This window comes from Oryx dammah, unplaced genomic scaffold, assembly GCF_014754425.2.
Source record: "Oryx dammah isolate SB20612 unplaced genomic scaffold, SCBI_Odam_1.1 HiC_scaffold_20, whole genome shotgun sequence".
Taxonomy (NCBI): Eukaryota; Metazoa; Chordata; class Mammalia; order Artiodactyla; family Bovidae; genus Oryx; species Oryx dammah.
In genome coordinates, this window is record NW_024070204.1 from 22897893 (window position 1) to 22922935 (window position 25043).

General features: G+C 36.6%; 1 non-coding gene across 1 annotated transcript; it reads right to left on the reverse strand.

The window, feature by feature from the left end:
* Positions 1–2231: 2231 nt before the first annotated feature.
* Positions 2232–2304, reverse strand: TRNAF-GAA. Its single transcript has one exon. It is a non-coding gene; the product is annotated as a tRNA-Phe (tRNA).
* Between the last annotated feature and the right edge of the window lie 22739 nt (positions 2305–25043).

A 25043-nucleotide genomic window follows, 5' to 3' on the forward strand; every position in this document is an offset into this window, starting at 1 on the left:
CTGCTGCTGCTGCTAAGTCGCTTCAGCCGTATCCGACTCTGTGTGACCCCATAGACAGCAAGCAGCTCACCAGGCTCCGCCGTCCCTGGGATTCTCCAGGCAAGAATACTGGAGTGGGTTGCCATTTCCTTCTCCAATGCACGAAAGTGAAAAGTGAAAAGTGAAGTCGCTCAGTCGTGTCAGACTCTTCGAGACCCCATGGACTGCAGCTTACCAGACTCCTCCGTCCATGGGATTTTCCAGGCAAGAGTACTGGACTGGGTTGCCATTGCCTTATGAAAAAATTACAAATTTACAAATTCTTCACCATGGCCTTTTAGCCCCTCCATGAACTTGCCTATCCCTCCAACTATACAATACCCCACTTTTTCCTTCACTACATCCACTTCCACCATCCTGGCTTTCAGGTGGTTCTAAAGTTATACCAAGTTCATATACACTTTAGAGCCTTCACACTTCAACCTGCCTAAAATGTACTCTCCTGGATATTCATATGGTTGGTATCAATAAGAATGTCAATATTTTAGAAAGTTACAGAATGTACATCAAATAAATCTCAACTAGTACTTCCAAAGCACTATGTATCATATCATTTTAACACTTTTTACAATCAGAAATATTTTGTGTGTGTGTGTCTATTAGACTGATTAGTTTCCCGATTAAGATAAAACCCCATAAAATATGGATATTACCTTTATCGTTAGCACTGTATTCACAATATCTAGAACTGAATCTGGGACAAGATAGCTGTTTAGTAAATAGCTATGAGAATATACTTTTTTTTTCACATAGGGAAAATTCTTGAAACATTCAAAGTTTCAGATGATTGTGTACATTTAGCATTAGAAAAATTATTTTTATTATCATGTTTCTTTAAAAGGAAAAAAACAGGTTGGATTTTTCACTGATATTTAATGGAATACGGATTAACTAACCTAACATAAATAACAGAAATCTGTTTTTTTAGCATTCAAGATAGATTGAGAAAAGCACAAAGATGAGAATTATGGAGAGATTTTTGTATTAAAATAAACAAAGATTAAAATTGCAATATTCTAAAGAATTTAGGTATGCTATAATTTTGGAATTCTCTGTGTGGAAAACCTCTGAGCATTTCTTAATGTATTTTTTTCTAGGATCAAGAATTAAATAGATTTACTATACAAAGACTGCCTGTATGCCTTTAACCATGGGCCACATTGTTGAAGACAATTATATTCATGAAACATAACCTCCTATAGTAAGTAATAGCTATATTTTTTATTTCTGTGATTTTACTTAAAATTTTACCTTTATTAAATCTATTTAATTACATTCTGATCTTCCTCCCTTTCCATTCCTTCCTTTCTTCCCTCCTTCCTCTATCACCTCTCTTCCTTTATTCTTTCCTTCCTCTCTTCCCTCCTTCCTCCCTTCCTCCCTTTCTGATTCTCATTTTTCATCTCTCTATACCATTACATATAAACTGCCATTAAGCAGCATTCTTTGAGACATAATTTTAAGGAGAAAAATATTTTTTGAGAATTACTGAACTTACACTTTTTAATCAGAATTATTTTGGATTATACACTAAACTTATATAGTGAGGCAGGAGAAGGGGACGACAGAGGATGAGATGGTTGGATGGCATCACCGACTCGATGGACATGGGTTTGGGTGGACTCTGGGAGTTGGTGTTGGACAGGGAGGCTTGGCATGCTGTGCTTCATGGGGTCACAAAGAGTCGGACACCACTGAGCAACTGAACTGAACTGAATTGAAGGAATTTTCAAAGCCTAAGGAATAAGAAAAATTCATGTCTGATCATCTGGGATGATTCCAGTTTAGGGATATTATAAACAAAGCTAATATAATTTTTTTAATGTGGCTAATAGCTAGAATTATAGTTCATAGATCAAATGATAGGAATATGCTTACTTTTATCAATAACTCAGAAACAATGTCTGAGAATTCTGGTCGCTCCACATCCATGCCAATTTTGGTGTCCTCACTCTTTATTATTTGTTTGAAAGTGCTAATTGTTTAGTGTTGTCTGACTCTTTGTGACCCTATGTACTGTAGCCTGCCTAGCTCATCTGTCCATGGAATTCTCCAGGCAAGAATGCTGGAGTGGGTAGCCATTCCTTTCTCTGGGATCTTCCTGACCCAGGGACTGAACCTGAGTTTCCTACATTACAGGCAAATTCTTTACCATCTGAGCCACCGGGGAAGCCCAAAGGATCAGAAATAGTTGCTGAAACCTGGAATTGAACCAGGGACCTTTAGATCTTCAGTCTAACACTCTCGCAGTTGAGCTATTTCAGCCACTCACTATTATTATTTGTTTAATGAGCTATAATTAGCATATAACATTGTGTAAGTTTAAGGTGTCCAGCTTGACTTGATACATTTGTACATTGCAATATGATTACCACCATTGCCTTAGTTAACACCTTTATCATGTCACTTAATTATCTTTTGTGTGTGTGTGGTGAAAACAATTAAGACCTAGTCTCTTAGCAAATGTGAAGTTTATACAGAAGTGTTGACTGTAATCACTATGCTGTACAATAGATCTTCAGGATCTACTTATCTAGTTGCAACTTTGTATTATTAAACCACATCTCTTCAATTCTGCCACTGTCTAACCCCTGATAACCACAATTCTATTCTCTGTTATTATAAATTTACCATTTTTATATTCCATGTTTAAGTGATGTTATACTTATCTGCATTTCTCTAACTTACCTCACATAACATTACACCCTCAAGGGCTATCCATGTTGCAAATGGCAGGATTTCCTTCTTTCTCATGGCTCAATAATATCACTCTGTATGAATATATATACCATATCTTTATCAATTCATCTGCTGATGGGCACTTACGTTCTTTCCACATGTTGGCTGTTGTGAATAATGGTGCAGTAAACATGGATTACAGATGTATTTTCAACATCTTTTCATTTATTTTAGATATATACTCACAAGTGGGATTGTTGAATCATATAACAGTTCTATATTTAATTTTTTAAGGAAACTCCATACTGCTTTCCACAGGGGCTGACCATTCACAAGGGTTTCCTTTTCTCTGGCCAAATACAGATTATCTCTTATCTTCTTGTTGATAGCCATTCTAAGAGGTGTGAGGTGGTATCTAATTTTTTTTTGGTTTTGATCTGCATTTCCTTGATGATTATTAATGTTTAATACACTTTAATGTGTTTGTTGGCCATCTTTATATATTCCTTGGAAAAATGCTTATTCAGGTCTTCTGTCCATTTTTTATTTCAATTGTCTTTTTTTGCTGTTATTATATATATGAATTTTTAATAAGTCTTTACCCGATACACAATTTGCAAACATTTTCCCATGCTGTAGGATACCTTTTTGTTTTGTTGATTTTTTTTTTTTTCTGTGCAGTTTTTCATTTGATGTAATCCCACTAGTTGATTTTTTACATTTTGTTGTCTGTGCTTTTGGTGTCATAACTGAAAAAAATTATTGCCAAGACCAAAGTCAAAATGCTTCTTCCCAAAGTTTTCTTTTAGGAGTTTATGATATCAGTTCTCATTTTACGGTCTTTAATCTATTTTGAGTTCAATTTTTTGAGTGGTATAAGATAAGGATCTGATTTTAGTTCTCTGCATATGATTACCCATTTTTACCAATACCACTTTTTAAAGAGATCATCATTTCTCCCTTGATTATTCTTCACTCCCCTATCTAATATTAGGTTGACTGTACATACAGTGGCTTATTTCTGGCCTCCCTATTCTCCTTCACTGTTCTGTGTGTCTATTTTTTTGGTCAGTTCCATACTATTTTATTTACTATAGCTTTGTAGTATAGTTTGAAATCAGTAATTGTAGTTCCTCTTGCTGTGTTATTCTTTTACAGCATTGCTTTAGTTATTAAGGTCTTTTGGGGTTCCATAGATTTAATTTTTTTATTTGTTTATGTGAAAAATACCATCACAATTTTATAGGGATTTCATTGAATCTATTGATCAATTTGGGTAATACAAACATTTTATCAATGTTAATTATTATAAACCACAATCATAGAGTATCATTCTATTCAATTGTGTCTTTTCAATTTCTGTTTTAAAGTCTTGTAATCTTTCACTCTCTTGGTTAAATTTATCCCTACGTATTTTTTTTTATTCTATTGATCATGTGATAGTTTTCTTATATTTCTTTGTACTGTTAGCTCAATTGGAGATTTCATTTTCATTTTATTTTTCTCTAACACTGTTGATTACATTTATGAACTTACTGGTTTTATGCATATATTATTTTGCAAAGTGTTCATTGATATCATTTGCTCCTTATTAAATAACTTTTCTGTTGCCCTTCCTCTTGAAATCCAGTCATATTTTCCTTTTTCTTCTACATTTAATAAATTTAAGATGTAGCTTGAGCATTTTCAATGCTATGTTTAGAGACTCTAGATTCTGTTACATTCATCCAAACAGTATTGACATTTGTGTGTGTTGGTTTGTTTTAGCAGACAATTAACCTGATTGTACTTAAACTGCAATCTTTGTCTCTTGGACATAAGCTCAAAATTCAGTCCAGTGATTTTAGCCTTTGTTGTGCCCCTGAGGTCTGTATATGGCTCAGTATCAATTTAAGTATACTTTATACACATAATTCATAATTTCTCTCTGTTGTTCTCTCCTTTCTTAGCATTCCTTCATCACTCTTAAACATGGTTTTATAATTTGGGTGCCCCAAATTCTATTCTGTTTCTTTAAGGCAGTAATGAGTTTGATTTGCCTCTTAGTTTTAAGGACCAATACATAAATAGCTCATCCAGATTCATTCCCTTCTTCACTGTCATTCCTTCATCCAAATGTTGACTCCCCATCAAGAACAACTTCTTTTCACCCTTCCTCTTCTTCCTTCCTTCTTTATCTCTTTCTTTTCTGTGTAATCTCTTTTTTGTTTGTTTGTTTGTAAGATCATTGGTACTATGATCACATACTTGTAAATTAAGAATGTGTAAGGAATGCTGAAATCCTATCTTTCTAAATATTATAGTTACATTTTGCCTTTTTCTTACTACCATGTTTTTCATTGAAATTTATCAAAGTTTAGAAAGTAAGCATCTTTTTTCCCCTTCAAAGCCTAATTGAAAATAGAGTTTTATTTTATAGTGATTTGCCATGCCATGCTTCAGTTGTGTCTGACTCTGTGTGACCCAGTGAACTGTTGCCCACCAGTTTCCTCTGTCCATGGGATTCTACAGGCAAGAATACTGGAGTGGATTGTCATTCCCTTTTCCAGGTGATCTTCCTGACCCAGAATCAAACTGACATGTTTTACCTCTAACCTACCTTGGCAGGTGGGTTCTTTACCACTAGCACCACCTGGGAAGCACTATAGTACCTTAAAACATTTTAAAATACATCATCAGTAACTCAATTCATGTCTGATATTCTTTTTGTTAGACATTGATCCTGATACAAATAAAACCTACTTTACTCATTCATTCATTCACTTAACTGATATTTATTCAGCTCTAGCTATATGCAACAGGTTTTTTTCCAGTGAAAAAAATATAAATATGACCAAAAATGGCATAGCCTTTCAGCTTAGCATGAAAGAATAATATTCAACAGAGCATCACACAAACAAACAAATAAAAGTTTTAATAGGATAAAATATATGAAGGAGAGGGTCATGATGATAAAGAACACATCAGGTGAAAATCACTTACATATGGAGGCTAGAGTAAGCTTTTCTGAGGAAGTGACTACTGAAGTGACTAAGATCTGACAGAAAGTAAGATTCAACTAATAAGGGCTGAATGCAGTGGATGAGCAAGGAAAGAAAATTTCAGACAAGCTAAATAGCCTGGAATGTTCAAGATGGAACTGAAAAGAGGTCGGAATAGTTGAGGCATAGAGCATGAGGTGAGAGGATAAAGCTAAATGAGACCTGTGAGGCAGATGGAGAACAGATGATTGAGGGTTTGTGAGCCAGGCTAAATTTCAGTCTTTGTCCTTAGAGCAATGAATACCAACATAATCTTTGCCATTAGCTTTCACAACATTTGCAGTCTGACAGTATGAATTTCTCTTGATTACAGGTAATTAAGAAAGTTTTTCCCTCACATTATAGATGGTGATATTCTAACAGGAAATTTAATATCATACACAGTAAAATAGGAAAAATAAACATAAAATTCTGTATGAAAAACATAAAAGGAAAATATTTACAAATGTATTTTATTTAATAAACTAAACTTATCTAATGTTAATGGAAGAGTGGTTTATGTTTCATAAATGAGGTCTTATTTCTTTTGGATACTGTTTAAAACATACTGTTTAAGCACATATCTGAATATAATTATGACATATCTGAAAGAAACTCTAAGTGGCTGTGAAAGTGAAGGTCGCTCAGTCATGTTCAACTCTTTGTGACCCCATGGACTATACAGTCCATGGAATTCTCCAGGCCAGAATACTGGAGTGGGTAGCCTTTCCCTTCTCCAGGGTATTTTCCCAACCCAGGGATAGAACCCAGTCTCCCACATTGCAGGCAGATTCTTTACCACCTGAGCCACAAGGGAAGCCCTAAAAGTGAAAGTGAAAGTGGCTGCAGTGTTTTTCAAAATCACAGTTTATGAGCTCACTGGGGTACAGTCATATATTTTTTAATCTTGTAAGAAATATGAATTAAGCACATTGTTTTGGTGGAAATTCAGAGGAGTAATTACATAGTTACACATGAGCAAGCCTGAATCTATTACAAACAGCATTTAGCAATGTATGTCTTATTTCTGAAATACCCATTTGCATGCATAAAAATTACCAATATTTATATTCAAATAAAAGCAATACAATTTATGATTGATGAATAATCTAAAGCTCCATACTTCTTTAGATACTTATTTTAAGTCTGAGGGAAATATATCCTGTTGAGAAATATCTGATGAAATCCAGCTGTATTTTATTATCATTTCAATCTATCATCACAGAAAATATTGACTATTTTTCCCCTCAGACATGCAGCTGTCAACTATCCAACTATGGGCCTAGATTTACATTTTAGTTTATTTCCTACCTATTCATTTTCATTTAAAACACTTGTTTCATGAAACTAGCATTTGCTGTGTGAAAAAGGAAGGCAGGATGTGCAATCTCATCAAACCTGTCAATGAATGTTCATGGACACAGCAAATGATATTTGTTAAATTCAAACGAATATATTTCCACCTTAAGAGATGGTAAAAATCACTATACATCTATTCTATGTGCATTGTATGCATACTCAGTCACTCAACCGTGTCTGACTCTTTGCAACCACACAGACTGTAATCCACCAGGCTCCTCTGTCCATGGAATTTTCCAGGCAAGAATATTGGAACAGGAGGCCACTTCCTTCTCCAGAGGATCTTCCCAACCCAGGAATCAAACCCATGTCTCTTTTATCTCCTGCACTGGCAGGCAGATTCTTTATCACTGTGCACTGAGCATTATTCCTATCATATTTATTATTCCAGTAAAAAGATTTCTGTTGTGTGCCAATAGTGATAAGAATCCCTGTCCCTTCATTCCCCCACCCAAGTGTGCAAGCATATTCAGTCATGTCCAACTCTTTGTGACCCCATGGACTCTAGCCCACTCGGCTGCTTTGTCCATGAGATTCTCCAGGCAAGAATACTGCAGTGGGTTGCCATTTCCTTCTCTAGGGGATGTTTCTGACCCAGGGATCAAACCCTTGTCTCTTGTGTCTCCTACATTGGCAGGCCAGTTCTTTACCAGCTGAGCCATGAGGGAAGCCCAACCCCAAAAGGCATATTCAAATATCTGCAAAGTGTTTCCACTCACTTTGAAAGTAGGCCAAGTTACAAAAGACCCTGGATAGTTGTATAGACTTTAAGATCTTTGGAAAACTTAAAGATGCTTTGCAATCTGTAGCAGAGAGAGGATATATTAGTGAAGACATGCAAGGATGGAGGGTAAATTCCAATAGCCATCACCCAGAAGAATAAAAAATAAGTATATTTATTTCTCATAAAACAATTCTTGGTGATAGTTTAGGCTGATGGAACCATTCTCTTCAGTGTGGTTTTGTAAGAATCCTAGTTCCTTCTGTCTCACAGCTCAGCTATCCCAGAGGATATCATTTGCAATAGATTCAATCACTGGGTTGGGAAAAAGAGATTATAGAAGAGACACATTGGTTTCCTAAAAGACTTAATTTAGAAATAGTGTACGTCAATTCCATTTACTATCTACTGGAAAGGACTAATCATATAACCATTCATAATTGCAAGGGAACTGGGAAATACTGTTCTTGTCTAAGCATTCAGTTTCAAGCTACAACTCTCTACTATAGAGAGGAGATAGTTTTGGAGATAGCTTTTTGTCTCTGACACAGAGAAGTGTTTCTTTTCAATTGTTCTGGACATAAGAGGGCATTCTGTTGGTTTTATTTTATTGCTTGTTCATTTTCCTGGCCAATTATGTATATATGAAGGTCACAAAGGCTAAGAAACTTATACTAGCAACTATAGTTTGTAATAAATCTATAAGCACCAAAAGTCAGCACATAGCTCAGATCACTAAACAGAGGAAGCAATTGTAACTCAACATTCCATACCACCTGGGGGGGGGAATAAAGCATAAATTTCTGTGAATAAGGTCTTAGAATTTGGGATTAAGGTGGCATTCCAAGTAATGATATAGCAAATATTTTTCTTATTTCACTACATTTTTATTAAATCCTATTATTTTACTATATACTAGGAATATTATTCTATGTTGTGAAAATTCTGATGATTCCAGGAGAAAAGAATATGCCCCAAGAAATCATGCATGAAATGAATTATCTTCAGAAAGTAAATGCAAAATCTGGTTTAACACGGTGGCAATAAAGTCTAACTAACTAAGGTGGTTTTAAAGTTAGAAATGTTAATGTCCACCTGCCCTACTCTCTAGTTTCTTTTCTGCCAGCAGAAATACTCATTAAGTTCATAGTAGATTATTTTTGAACAATAAACAGTCTTATTTCATAAGCTAAGAAGAGATGGAAGAGGGTTTATTTGCATCTCTGGACCAGATTTTGCTCAGATAGGACTTCAGCAACATGTACAAGCCATCTGCTCAGCCACACCAGCCAGGCCTCTATACCCAAAACTTTTCCTGCTGATTTTTCATCCTTTAGAAAATTGATGATGTTGGTTATCATTTTCTTCTCATTCTATTTTTTTCTGGATTTTATTTCACTTTAAATAAAATCTTAGTGTTATCTTCCTCAAAGGTCATCTTTGACCTTCTCTGAAGGAGTAAAGGCAGTGGACAGAGGGACTCCAGCATGTATAGGTACAATGTGCTCTGGAGGACCATGATGTAGATCTTTACTCTAGATTATGTCCATGCCACTAGCTTCCTACTGCCTTTGGAACCCAAGGATACCTGCTCGATGACCACAGGACTTCAAAATATCCTTTCCACAGACTATGTGTACACAGAAAAGACTCAACTTGTATTTTTTGGAAGGCATTCCAGCACATGCCTCAGTTTCTTGCCATGGAGCTTTCTCTTGCCTCCCTCTTGTGGTACCTGAGACATGTCCATTCTTCAGTTCTGGATGAAAAGAGAAATTTTGATTAATAATGAAAGCTGTTTTTACTGTCATATATCTATACACTTGGGCTTCCCTGGTGGCTCAGTGGTAAAGAGTCCACCTAGCAACGCAGGAGACACAAGAGACATGGGTTTGATTCCTGAATTGGGAAGACCCTGGAGAAGGAAATGACAACCCACACCAGTATTCTTGCCTGGAAAATTCCATGGAAAAAGGAGTCAAGAGTACATGGGGTCACAAAGAGTTGGACATGAGTGAATGTGCATGCACACTTGTGGTTGGGGATGCAGGGGCAGGGATTCTTATAACTACTGGCACACAATAGAAATCTTTTTACTGGAAATGTGAGAAATGTGATATTAATAATAAACAGTGACACAGTGGTAAAGAATCTGCCTGCCAATGCAGGAGATACAAGAGACACAGTTTTGATCCCTGGGTTGGGAAGATCCCCTGAAAAAGGAAATGGCTAACTACTCCAATATTCTTCCTGGAGAATCTCATAAACAGAGGAGCTGGGTGGGCTATAGTCCATGGGGTTGCAAAGTCAGCAACTGAGCATGCACACATCTATGTACTTGTACTCATCAAGAATAAACCTAAAAGTCCACTAAGACATTCGTGTTTTCCTGTAAAAACTGATTCCTGTAAAAAAACCAAGACATCATGGTGTGCAAACTTCTTCTAGGCAAGTTGAAGGATGTTGGTTTTAGGAATAAATGGGAAATGTGTAAATCATCAAGTATTCTTTGGGTACTGTAATTTAAATGGTAATATATGGAACATAAATTTAAAATTTAAAATTTTATTTGTGATGATTTTTTTTTTTTACCCTTTCATGTAAATCAATAGCCTGTGGCTGTTTTTTTCTTCAGGGTACACCTTGGTATACCTTAGTGTTGAAAATGTGGTCATCCCAATAGCCCAAGTTTAAACTCAATTTCTGCTCCTTACTTACCTAAAGTTTGGGCCTATTACTTTTCTTCTCTCTCTTTTTCTTTTTTTTCAGATTCCCTACCTATATCATGCAGGTAATAATAAAAACAACACATGACCCTTGCATTAAGTGAAATTAAATATATTCCCACAAGGAGCCCAAAAGTATGCCAAGAACATAATAAACTTTATTATTATTCTTTATTTGCCTAAAAGTTTTATTAAAGTTAAAAGTACATAAGGAAGTATCATATTTACTTAAAAAGCAAGAATACACGACTAGTAAATATTTACAAAAACAAACATTAATATATAATAATTAAAATGTTATTTCAAATTATTGGAGATCAGCTCAACTTCAAGGCATTTTTTGAAAGTAAATCATTATTAATGTAGATATAAAAATCCACCACTTTTCATCTTTACAGTATTCAAAAAATAGTACAATTACAGGTGTACGTGGGATTTGAGGCAATTAAACCAAGTGTGAGGTGAAGAAAAAAATGGATTCTGTAAATAAAATCTGAAATACCCATTTTATACATAGTAACAAACAAATAGGTATAATGATACCTATAATATAGTCTATTACCCAGGCTCTAAGATTTCACTTTTAATTAAAATTTTCTCATTTATTCCATATTCTAACATTCATCACTGCCAAATTTTGGTATAAGAACTTTTTAAGAAAGAAACTTCTATTTAAAGATGATTTTTCTCTAGTTAAGTAGACATTTCCATCAGCTTTTTATTGTTTCACTGCTGAATGTGTATGAGATTTCCAGGATCATTAGACCTCTGAGAACAGAAACCACAATAAAAGGCTACAAATAAAATGAACAGAAAAAAAGGAACTCATGAAATGGGCAAATTGCATAAAAGAGATGAGAATTTATTTTAAAAGTAATAATCTGAAAAGAGAATCAAATATAAGATTCTGTAAAAAGGAAAAGTCAGAAAATTAAAGGAGCTCTCAGGAATTAAAAGAAATATAAATTTAAAAAATCAAAACTTTAATACAAGGTAGGAAGGTAGAAGAATAAAGATAATGAAATTCTTTTCCAAATTAAAGACAGGCAAAGCATAGAATAGTAAGAGAGAAAATATAAGGAAATTGAGAATCAATATAGGAATTCAAGCATGCATTTTTTGAAACTGGATTAAAAAGAAAAGGAAAAACTAAAGGAAAAGATATCATAGAAATAATGTAACAATTATCCTCAGCATAAATTTGTGTGAATTTTTCTGTGCATATGTGCTCAGCATAATGGATAAAATAAAAGCCCTCATTAAGGCATATAATTGTTAAATTGAAAGATGTAGTGACAGAGAGAGACAAAGACTGAGAAAAAGCTTTAAAAGTAGGAAAAAAAGGCGGGGGGTGGGGGGTGATCACAAAACTTTTTGAACATAAGTATCCTAACAGCAACACTGAGAGCTAGAAGAAAATGAAAAAAAAAAAAAAAGAAATCTCAAAATGTTTTTGAAACTGGGGCAATTGATTTCACATCTGAGTTATGTACTTAAGTCATCAATTTTGAGAGTGGGATAAAGAAAATTCTAGATAAGCAAGTCACCCAAAATTTCATGCCTGTGACCACTCTTTTAGGTGAAACCAACAAATATCAGTGCTTAAATCACAGAAAAGGAAAATTTCAGGTTCTGAGAAAAGACTATTTGATAAACAAAAATGATAAGGAGACTCATCAGAATGAGAGTCAAGAGAATTGGAACATCCTTGCATGCATAGCCGGTCCAGATTTGAGCAAGACAACAGCTCACAAAGAAGGGAGAAAGGTGTATGTAGTGAGTAGAACTCCGTTGGAGTTCTACACTGAGAAGCTGTTTTAGACTGTTGGACAATGTGAAGAACTAGCAATAGGTACATAGAGAAATGAACATATAAATAAGACCTAATTGATTTTGAAAATGAAAAAGTAGAACTGAGCAAATGTAAATGTAAACACAGTGAATCACTTGACTCAGAGTAAATGATATCTATTTGGTCATAATATTGTAAATGCTGAAAATCAATTTGGCCAACACCTGTGATATAACTATATTAGCTAGAAGCAGGGGACAGTATTGTACTTGAGCTGATTAAACCATAAAAACAAGTCAAGAGATTATGCTTGAAAGTGAAGTCGCTCAGTCGTGTCCAACTCTTTGCGACCCCATGACTGCAGCCCACCAGGCTCCTCTGTCCATGGGATTCTCCAGGCAAGAATGCTGGAGTGGGTTGCCATTTCCTTCTTCAGGGGATCTTCCCAACCCAGGGATTGAACCCAGGTCTCCCAGATTGCAGGCAGATGATTTAAATAAAATAGCAAGGTAAGCATTACCATTAAATAAATGGAAGTAAATACCAGATAAAAGTGCAATATAATAATACAAAAATAATATAATAATCAGGACTTCAGTGTAGGTGGATAGTTCACTTACATCTTATTAGGATCTTTTTACTTTGAAACTTGGTCAATGTATTAGTTTAAAGATACATATATATTTAATATGTACATTTCTCCTTGATATCTGGCTGAAATAAAAGCAGACCTCCCATTCCTCAGTGGTTCCAAGAAGAGCACTGCCAAGCTTATTTGCTCTTCTGAGTCTTAGTTAATTACCCCTTCTATGGGATGAGGAATAAGTGAACACTAGCAGATTCTCCAAATGTGGCTAAGAAAGCATGCAGAGAGCCATTGCCTTGACAGGAGGGATAAAGAGCGAAGGCAAATCACTTCCAAGTTGTCAGGGACCCGAATTAGAACTGGAACAGATTTTTAAAGTGTGAGCCAAGGAGTTTTGTGGATTTTTAGCCTGGATTTGACAGAGCAGAGTGGCCAGTTCCCACTTGCTCCATCAGTGCTCCTCGCTTATGGCCAGAGGGGAAAAAAAAATTAAAAAGATTGAACTCTTGACTGAATATTGTCTAAAATATATCTTGGAATTCCTATACTACAATAAAGGTCAGAAAACTATACCCTGTTGGCCAAACCTCACCCTTTACTCATTTGTATATGGTCATTTACGCTTGTCATATGGTCAAAAAAAATTTTTTTTAAGAGTATTTTGTAATACATGAAAATTATTTGAAATTCAAAGTTTAATGTTGGCAATTAAAACAGTATTGGGACACAGCCATTTCCAACCATTTACTTATCATCCCTCTGGATGCTCCTGCACACTAGCATAGTTTGAGATGTTTCTCAAGAGACTGTAAGGCCCACAGTCTAAAATATTGACTATGAAACCCTTTACAAAAAAAGTCTGCCAAACCCTGTACTGAAAGAACGTATATTATCTCATCAAAATGTTTAATTTTTTGGTCTCTCCCATACATGCTCCATGAGAGAAATTAGCAATGTTGATGAATAGTAAAATTTCTGAACAAGTTATGGAAATTAGTTGCAACAAGCTTCCATAGTTTAAACTATCACAGTCTTTGATAAGTTTAGTCAGTAACATGCAGATAGAGCTGACGCCAAATCAAGTATCATAGATTTTGGAAACAGTTCAGTCATCACTCTCTCTAGACAAACTTAGCTACCCAGGAACTGAAGATTCATGTGAACTAGCAGTTCTGTGGTCTATGATTAAATTCTCAAAATTGAACCTTTGAGAACCAAGGTTATAAAAAATCACTCTGTCAATGTGGATGTCCTGTGCAATTGGTCACTGTTCAATTAACTAGTTTGCATTAGTGTCTCCCAAATGGAGAAAGTGACTTATTCAGTTGGTGACTCCAGACAAGCAAACAGAGATTTAACTGGGGAAGAATCTTAGGAAAGAGCAAAAATAAAAAAAAAAAAAATATATATATATATATGAGCTGTAGATACTCTGAACTTCTCAGTTACTTTTCCCCTATCATTTGGAAGTCATTTGAAAGTCAGGGAGTCAGATAATTCAAACTGAAGCAACATTGACAAATTCCTCTTGGAGAGGAATGGGACTCATAGTTGAAACTGAAAGTTACTATCTCACTTTTTTTTGTTGTTGCTGTTCAGTAATCAAGCTGGAATCAAGATTGCTGGGAGAAAATCAATCACCTCAGATATGCAGATGACACTACCCTTATGGCAGAAAGTGAAGAAGAACTAAAGTGCCTCTTGATGAAAGTGAAAGAGGAGAGTAAAAAGTTGTCTTAAAGCTCAACATTCAGAAAAGGAAGATCATGGCATCTGGTCCCATTACTTCATGGCAAATAGATGGAGAAACAGTGGAAACAGTGGATGACTTTATTTTGGGGGCCCTAAAATCACTGTAGATGATGATTGCAGCCATCATTAAAAGATATTTACTCCTTGGAAGGACAGTTATGACCAACCTAGACAGTATATTCAAAAGCAGATGCCATTACTTTACCAACAAAGGTCCGTCTAGTCAAGGCTATGGTTTTTCCAGTGGTCATGTATGGATGTGAGAGTTGGACTATAAAGAAAGCTGAGCACTGAAGAATTGTTGCTTTTGGACTGTGGTGTTGAAGAAGACTCTTGAGAGTCCCTTGGACTGCAAGGAGATCCAACCAGTCCATCCTAAGGGAAATCAGTCCTGACTATTCACTGGAAGGACTAATGTTGAAGCTGAAACTCCAGTACTTTAGCTTTCTGATGCGAAGAGCTGACTCATTTAAAAAGACCCTGATGCTGGGAGGGATTGGGGGGCAGGAGGAGAAGGGGACGACAGAGGATGAGATGGTTGGACGGCATTACCCACTCAATAGACATGAGTTTGAGTAAACTCAAAGTTTGTGATGGAGTTGGTGATGGACAGGGAAGCCTGGCATGCTGCAGTCCATGGGGTTGCAAAGAGTCAGACACGACTGAGTGACTGAACTGAACTGACTCAGCGAGCACTGCCTCCAGCATTAGAGCACACAGATCCCAAGCCTTTCTCTCCAACCACGACAATCTTTGGCTATAAATCTGGAGACTATGCCACTCAGAAAACAAAACTTCATAAGGAAAATGCATGGTGTTGGACAGGAAGACAAACAGACATGCATGCCCCCACAAATACTAGTTTGTTAATTTATTCAACAAATGTTTTCCGAATACCACTGTGTGCAAGGTAACGTAATAATTTAGAAGTGAAGGTACATCAGTTGGTTACTATTATAATTGGAGATGTACTATTGGAACAGATGAGAAAGAAATCTGTTGGCACATTTTATAATTCTGGACTCAGCCTTCTCCAAGGCTGTCAGCTCTAGATCTACATTCCTTAGTATAACTATATGGATAAATTATGAAGTGAGAGAAAATGGAATTCAGGCAAAAAAAAAATGTAGTGAAATTTAAATAATAAAACATTAACATTCTAAGATAAGACAAAGATCCCAATAACTATATCTGTAGAAGTATGAGCAGAAATCTATGGGGGAGAGTTATGAAAATGCCCCATAGCAGGCAAAAAGAAGATGATGTATTTTATATTTGTAGGGTAAATAAAGTTAATACACTCATAAAAATTGTAATTACATTTTTTTCAGATTTCTGTATACTTGTTATGATGACTCACTGTGATATATAAAGAACAGAGTTGGTTTATGTATGTTGAACATCATATTATATTCCTATCTAACTCTATGAGTTTCAAACATTTTTACATGCATCTATATTGGGGGCAGGAGGAAAAGGGGACAACAGAGGATGTGATGGCTGGATGGCATCACCACCTCGATGGACGTGAGTTTGAGCGAACTCTGGTAGTTGGTGATGGACAGGGAGGCCTGGTGTGCTGCAATTCATGGGTTCACAAAGAGTCGGACACAACTGAGTGACTGAACTGACTGATTGACTGATATATCTCCATATTGTTTCATCAATACTCACAACTTCACTGTAGCTTGCTCCTGTGATCACTTAAAAGAAAGTTCACATAGACTTTTTATTTTTATTTTATTTGAAATTTCTGACATAAATATTATGATTTCAGATTTTTAAGGTTTTCATTTGCCTAAATCTGTTGATGACTTTCTTAATTTTAAATTTTAAAGTCCTTTAGTTTTTGATGTGGGCTGTGTAGTTAAACTTATTTTTGGTCTCCTAAAGTGAGTTCATTTTTCTCTTAAGAGATAATCTTATCATAAACAATGTAAAATGTATTTGTTAGACTTAAAAAATATATATTTTATGTTGCATATTTCCAATAGATATATACCTATTCATTGACTAGTTTAATTTTTCCAATTGACATTTTGGGAATCAAAGGCATTCCTAAATTTTTGTGCCTGTTTTCTTTGCTACTGCTAAGTTGCTTCAGTTGTGTCTGACTCTGTGCGACCCCATAGATGGCATCCCACCAGGCTCCAGCGTCCCTGGGATTCTCCAGGCAAGAACACTGGAGTGGGTTGCCATTTCCTTCTTCAATGCATGAAAGTGAAAAGTGAAAGTAAAGTTGCTCAGTGTGTCTGACTCTTTATGACCCCATGGACTGCAGCCTACCAGGCTCCTCCATCCATGGGATTTTCCAGGCAAGAGTACTTGAGTGGGGTGCCATTGCCTGTTTTCTTTAGTCGTGAATAATAACTTGCCTTAATATACAATTAATTAATCTCAGTCTTTCCTTCCTCAGAAATCTGCAGGCCCTGCTCCTTTGACATCTGCATTTAATACCTCCCTTACAAGGTTGAAGAAAGGCATGAGTTTACATTTTGCTTTATAGGGGACCAGATTCTTCTGGAATGATCTATGAATTTTAAAGATTCTTTCTAAGTTTAAGTTTGATATCTATCTACTGACTACTTATCTATATCTATCTACCAATCTCTCTATCGTCTATTTACATAGTCTTCTCTTTGCTTTTCTCTGAACAAGTTAAAAACTTATGGCTTCGTTAAAATTAGAAAAAGTTTCTTAAAGTCTTGATTTACTGTTTTTGTTGTTAATTCTCTCGTTCAGGGAAACCAACCATCACTATGTTTTCAATTGATTGTGCTCCCAAATTATGATTTTGTCTATATAACTTTAATTAATTTGTAATTTTTCTCAAACATTTGAAAGATTTTTCTCAGACATGTTCTCAATGTGATTTGTTTTGGTGTTTTAATTCTGCTCTTTTCTGTTCCTGATCATGTTATCAAATTGTTAAATAGTGTCCCCATTTTAATTCTTTTCATAAATTCTCTTTCCATTGCATTTTATTACTTTATCACTTCTTGTCTGAAAGTGGCTTTCTTTTTTTTTTTTGAGAATTCCTGAGAGGATTCTGTTTTAGCCTGCAATTTCATTTTATTTCTGTTGCAATATATCCAACACGTTATTCATCTCTGTAGTGTCTGACATTTCCCTTTCTCATTTTTTTCTGTACTTGAAAAAGAATTATGTAAGATTCACTTTTGCTGTGTGTTATTTTCAGTTTACTTATCTTTGAAGAGGCACAGTTTTTTTGTGGGCTTAGTTTTTTTTTTTTTTTTTATCAAAACTCTTGTAAGTGGATGCATTTTTTTTGCTGCATTTATATGGGAAATTTTTGATAATTCTCATAGATATTGCAACTGTGTGTCTTGGGTGGATTTTATATACTGTATTCAGTACTTGGAATGTCTTAGATTTGCAGGAGGAGAAGTAATAAGAAAATGAACACCCTGGAACATTATATTGTAAGATATGTACATTTTATAAAATTTATAAATTTTATGAAATGTATACTGTAGTTCCGTTAAGCCCAAGACACACTCTGTCCAATTGTGAGAGTATGCCGAATATGATCTAACCTTCATTAGCACTTTCTAAATGGAATTCATTTTCTCAAAAAGCTTGTGTCCTTGGTCAGAAGTTATCACCTTCGTGCTCTCCTATCAGCTATGTTTTCCAGATGATATGAACATCAACAAAGTTCCAAGCCATATTTTTGTTCCCTGCTGCTGCTGCTTCTAAGTTACTTCAGTCGTGTCCGACTCTGTGCAACCCCATAGACGGTAGCCCACCAGGCTCTCCTGTCCCTGGGATTCTCCAGGCAAGAACACTAGAGTGGGTTGCCATTTCCTTCTCCAATGCATGAAAGTGAAAAGTGAAAGTGAAATCTCTCAGTCATGTCCGACTCTTTGCGACCCCATGGACTGCAGCCTACCAGGCTCCTCCACCCATGGGAGTTCCCTACAAACCAGCAAAATATATATATATATATATATATATATATATATATATATAATAAATTGCAAGACAATGAGGACGTTAAATACCAGTCATAGCTTGTTAATTGCCCATTATTCCATTTTGAATAAAATATCACACAACTTATAAGCATTATGAAAATTGGTGTATTCCTTTTGTTTTAGTGATAAACTTTCTTTCTCCCTATCACAGGTAAAATATAATGTGAGCTCACAATGTTAAATACAACTTTTCTCTGATTAGACGTATATATGCTTCAAAGTATGGGAATTATTCCCTTTTATGACATTATGACTTGGCTTTTTATGACATTATTTGTTTCAGATACAATTGAACTTCAGTCATGTTTTTATTTGAAGTAGTTTCTGTATTTCAGTAGTCAGACATTTCTTTCTTCTATGATATTAATGTAAAGAGTAAACTCAAACATTTTTTAAAAGAAAGTTATTCTATGAAATTGAAGACCATGTTATCTTAGTACTTTTTTACAAGAAAATGAAATTTTCTTAAAAAAAATTTAACATCTTTTACCGCTTACATTTGTTTACTTTTATTTTCTTTACTTCCTAAGAAAGGAAATGAACAATCATCACAAATATGGGGTATAAAAGGGTTGCTGTTTTCATATGTAACTGGAATAACGAAATTTTGGAACCTGGATGGGAAAGACAATGATTAAATATGCAAACTAATTTTTGATAGAGAAGCATCCTCTAAAGAGAAATAAAATAGAGATTGAAGAGTTTCAAAAAGGAATGGCTCAGATGGAAAAGAATCTGCCTGCAATGCAGTCCTGGGTTCAATCTCTGGGTTGAGAAGATGCCCTGGTGAAGAGAATGGCTATGCATTCCATGGCTTTGCCTGGAGAATTCCATGAACAGACGATCCTAGTGGGCTACAGTCCATGGTGTTGCAAAGAGTCAGACACAACTGAGCAGCTAATACTTTTTGAAGGAAAGTAAAACTTGGGAGCTTGACTGAACTATAAAAGGAGATATTTAAAATCAAAAGAATGAAACTAGAACACTTTCTAACAGCATACACAAAAATAAACTCAAAATGGATTAATGATCTAAACGTAAGAGCAGAAACTATAAAACTCCTAGAGGAGAACATAGGCAAAACACTCTGCAACGTAAATCACAGCAGGATCCTCTAGGACCCACCTCCCAGAATACTGGAAATAAAAGCAAAAATAAACAAATGGGATCTAGTTAAAATTAAAAGCTTCTGCACAACAAAGGAAACTATAAGCAAGGTGAAAATACAGCCTTTGGAATGGGAGAAAATAATAGCAAATGAAGCAACTGACAAACAACTAATCTCAAAAATATACAAGCAACTCCTGCAGCTCAATTCGAGAAAAATAAATGACTCAATCAAAAATGGGCCAAAGAACTAAATAGATATTTCTCCAAAGAAGACATACAGAGGGCTAACAAACACATGAAAAGATGCTCAACATCACTCATTATCAGAGAAATACAAATCAAGACCACAATGAGGTACCATTTCACACCAGTCAGAATGGCTGCAATCCAAAAGTCTACAAGCAATAAATACTGGAGAGGATGTGGAGAAAAGGGAACCCACTTACACTGTTGGTGGGAATGCAAACTAGTACACCCTCTATGGAGAACAATGTGGAGATTCCTTAAAAAACTGGAAATAGAACTGCCTTCAGTTCAGTTCGGTTCAGTCGCTCAGTCGTGTCCGACTCTCTGACCCCGTGAATCACAGCATGCCAGGTCTCCCCGTCCATCACCAACTCCTGGAGTTCACTCAGACTCACGTCCATCAAATCAGTAATGCCATCCAGCCATCTCATCCTCTGTTGTCCCCTTCTCTTCCTGTCCCAATACCTCCCAGCATCAGAGTCTTTTCCAATGAGTCAACTCTTCGTATGAGGTGGCCAAAGTACTGCAGTTTCAGCTTTAGCATCATTCCTTCCAAAGAAATCCCAGGGCTGATCACTTCAGAATGGACTGCTTGGATCTCCTTGCAGTCCAAGGAACTCTCAAGAGTCTTCTCCAACACCACAGTTCAAAAGCATCAATTCTTCAGTGCTCAGCTTTCTTCACAGTGCAACTATGGAAAAACCATAGCCTTGACTAGACAGACCTTTGTTGGCAAAGTAATGTCTCTGCTTTTCAATATGCTATCTAGGTTGGTCATAATTTTTCTTCCAAGGAGTAAGCGTCTTTTAATTTCATGGCTGCAGTCACCATCTGCAGTGATTTTGGAGCCCAAAAAAATAGTCTGACACTGTTTCCACTGTTTCCCCATCTATTTCCCATGAAGTGATGGGACCAGATGCCATGATTTTCATTTTCTGAATGTTGAGCTTTAAGCCAACTTTTTCGCTCTCCACTTTCACTTTCATCAAGAGGCTTTTTAGTTCCCCTTCACCTTCTGCCATAAGGGAGGTGTCATCTGCATATCTGAGGTGATTGATATTTCTCCAAGCAATCTTGATTCCAGCTTGCACTTCTTCCAGCCCAGAGTTTCTCATGATGTACTCTGCATATAAGTTAAATAAGCAGGGTGACAATATACAGCCTGACGTACTCCTTTTCCTATTTGGAACCAGCCTGTTGTTCCGTGTCCAGTTCTAACTGTTACTTCCTGACTTGCATATAGGTTTCTCAAGAGGCAGGTCAGGTGGTCTGGTATTCCCATCTCTCTCAGAATTTTCCACAGTTTATTGTGATCCACACAGTCAAAGGCTTTGGCATAGTCAAGAAAGCAGAAATAGATGTTTTTCTGGAACTCTCTTGCTTTTTTTTATGATCCAGCAGATGTTGGCAATTTGATCTCTGGTTCCTCTGCCTTTTCTAAAACCAGCTTGAACATCAGGAAGTTCACGGTTCATGTATTGCTGAAGCCTGGCTTGGAGAATTTATAGCATTACTTTACTAGCATGTGAGATGAGTGCAATTGTGTGGTAGTTTGAGCATTCTTTGGCATTGCCTTTCTTTGGGATTGGAATGAAAACTGACCTTTTCCAGTCCTGTGGCCACTGCTGAGTTTTCCAAATTTGCTGGCATATAGAGTGCAGCACTTTCACAGCATTGTCTTTCAAGATTTGAAACAGCTCAACTGGAATTCCATCACCTCCACTAGCTTTGTTTGTAGTGATGCTTTCTAAGGCCCACTTGACTTCACATTCCAGGATGTCTGGCTGTAGGTGAGTGATCACACCATCATGATTATCTTGGTCATGAAGATCTTTTTTATATAGTTCTTCTGTGTATTCTTGCCACCTCTTCTTAATATTTTCTGCTTCTGTCAGGTCCATACCATTTCTGTCCTTTATCAAGCCCATCTTTGCATGAAATATTCCCTTGGTGTCTCTAATTTTCTTGAAGAGATCCCTAGTCTTTCCCATTCTGTTGTTTTCCTCTATGTCTGCATTGATCCCTGAGAAATGCTTTCTTATCTCTTCTTGCTATTCTTTGGAACTCTGCATTCAGATGCTTGTATCTTTCCTTTTTTCCTCTGCTTTTCATTTCTCTTCTTTTCACAGTGAACTAAAATGGACTGGAATGGGTGAATTTAACTCAGATGACCATTATATCTACTACTCTGGGCAGAAATCCCTTAGAAGAAATGGAGTAGCCACATGGCCAACAAAAGAGTCCAAAATGCAGTACTTGGATGCAATCTCAAAAAGACAGAATGATATCCATTCTTTCCAAGGCAAACCATTCAATATCACAGTAATCCAAGTCTATGCCCCAACCAGTAATGCTGAAGAAGCTAAGGTTGAACTGTTCTATGAAGACCTACAAGACCTTTTAGAACTAACACCCTAAAAAGATGTCCTTTTCATTATAGGGGATTGGAATGCAAAAATTGGAATTCAAGAAACCTGGAGTAACAGGAAAATTTGGCCTTGGAATATGGATGAAGCAGGGCAAAGACTAATAACGTTTTGCCAAGAGAATGCACTGGTCATAGCAAACACCCTCTTCCAACAACACAAGAGAAGACTCTACACATGGACATCACCAGATGGTGCCAGGAGCCAGCGTGAGGAACTCCGCCCATGGCAAAGGTCATGAGGAAGGAGGCTTGGCATACACAAAGGCGTGATCAAGCCTCAGGAAATCCCCTATTCCCAATCATCTACCCCCCCAAACCAGAGTCTATCTACTTTACTGTTTCATGCTCTTCCCTACATCTCTGACTTTATGGGGGGCTGTTCCCCACCGGTTCTCTCGGAGAAGGAGTAAACGTGCAGCTCCAAATCAATAAAAATTCTTGGGCGTGACAAGAGTGTTTCAACTTATGAACTCCTCTGAAGGTTATCTCACCTCCCTGTATAGGTTCGTCTGGCCACATGTGATTGTTTACAGCCTCCCAACCTGAGAGGCACGAGATGTTTTAAACTTACTAAAGGCAGATTCTTTGGGGAAATTAGAAATTATTATATAGTGGGTTGGTTAGGAATTATATTGGTGAAGGGTTTTTTCATTTATTGTGCCAATAATTGCTGCTAATTCCCTGCCTTGGGTGTGACAAGGGTGTCTCAGGTCAAACCTCTCTGCTGGCAGACTAGCTTGTGTGACAGGATTATCCATACTCCTGCCACTACTCACATGATTATTTACTACCTCTCAACCATAAACAGCACACAGAGCTTGGAGTATTTTGAAAGTCTTAATTAACATAGGGCTTTTCTCATTGTTGAGTCAATGATTGCCGCCAGGCCTCCATATCCTTAGGCACCTGGGAATATATTAATCAATGTATTTGGAATACAGAAAAGGAAATATAGTAGTTTTTAAGGTTAGCAATACTAGACTTTTTGAGTTAATGAATTTTCTCTTTTGTAATAGATCACTGTACCCTGTTATAAATCACTGTGTCCTTGCTATGTAAAAATGTAACTTTATCACTATCTTAAGACTAAATAGATCTTAAGGGGAACATTGATGAAGGGTTTTCATTTGTTGGGCTGATGTTTGCTGCTAAATCTCCATATTCCCTGCTCTTATAATGAATATAACTAACATATAGGAAAAATAAGTATTAACCTTTAAGATTAATCATGTTAACCTTGGGTTAAATAAATTGCTTTCTTGATTGTAACTCACTACACCCTCACCCTATAGGAATACAACTTTATTTGGAGGGTGGTGCCTGGCTTAAGAAAAAACACCCTTGGAAAAAATAAGTTTTTTGGTTATCAGAAAGAAAGGGTCGTAAAATATCAGCAGGCCTCATGGCCAGAAGATGATGTAAAACCCATAAGATTTTTTATGTAAAGCACCTGATTTTGATAAAGGTCAGGACTGCTGACCCCCACATGACTCTGTATTCATCCCTATGTGTAACAAAAGGTATATAAGCAAACCCAAAAATAAAGAAATCGGATCAGTTCCCGGAAAGACTGATTCCCGCATGTCGTTCTTTCTTGCTCCCCGTTTTTCTGGCTGAATTCTCATCTGGAGCATGGGTGCCCACCATGTCTACTTACTTGCCCTGGCTTTCAAGCCCATGTGAGAAGGAGCCCAAAGAGGGGCACCTTCCGATATTCAAGTGGCGCCGGTGGCCCAAGGTAGATGGTGCAAATTCCTTGTCTTGGAATTTTATTGGTATCCCACGTAAACCAAGTTATTCAGCATCTTTTTCTCTCCTACTATTTTCTGGCTGAATTCCCATCTGGTGCACGGGTACCCACCAAGCCTGCTAATTTTGCCTGGGCTTCTAAGATCGGACTGGGGGGGCCTCAGTGCCTCCTCTCTTTTGGGAGAATGGGAAGACGCCTGCAGCCTACATAAGTGATGATTGGTTTCCATGTAAACCAAGTTATTCAGCCTCTTTTTCTCTGCTAATTTTCTAATCCCTCTCTATCTGTAATTAAATAAGTTATTTCCAAGGATGCCGACTCCGTCCCCACCTTTGAATCACCCTGGATCCACTGGGACTGGACCGTGAGAAGATGGTCAACACCAAAATCAGATTGATTATATTCTTTGCAGCCAAAGATGGAGAAGTTCTATACAGTCAACAAAAACAAGACCAGGAGCTGACTGTGGCTCAGATCATGAACTCCTTATTGCCAAATTCAGACTTAAATTGAAGAAAGTAGAGAAAACCACTAGACCATTCAGGTATGACCTAAATCAAATCCCTTATGATTATACAGTGGAAGTGAGAAATAGTTATAAGGGACTAGATCTGATAGATAGAGTGCCTGATGAACTATGGAATGAGATTTGTGACATTGTACAGGAGACAGGGATCAAGACCATCCCCATGGAAAAGAAGTGCAAAAAAGCAAAATGGCTGTCTGAGGAGGCGTTACAAAAAGAACTGCCTTATGACCCATCAATCCCACTGCTAGGCATACACACCAAGGAAACCAGAATTGAAAGAGACACGTGTACCCCAATGTTCATCACAG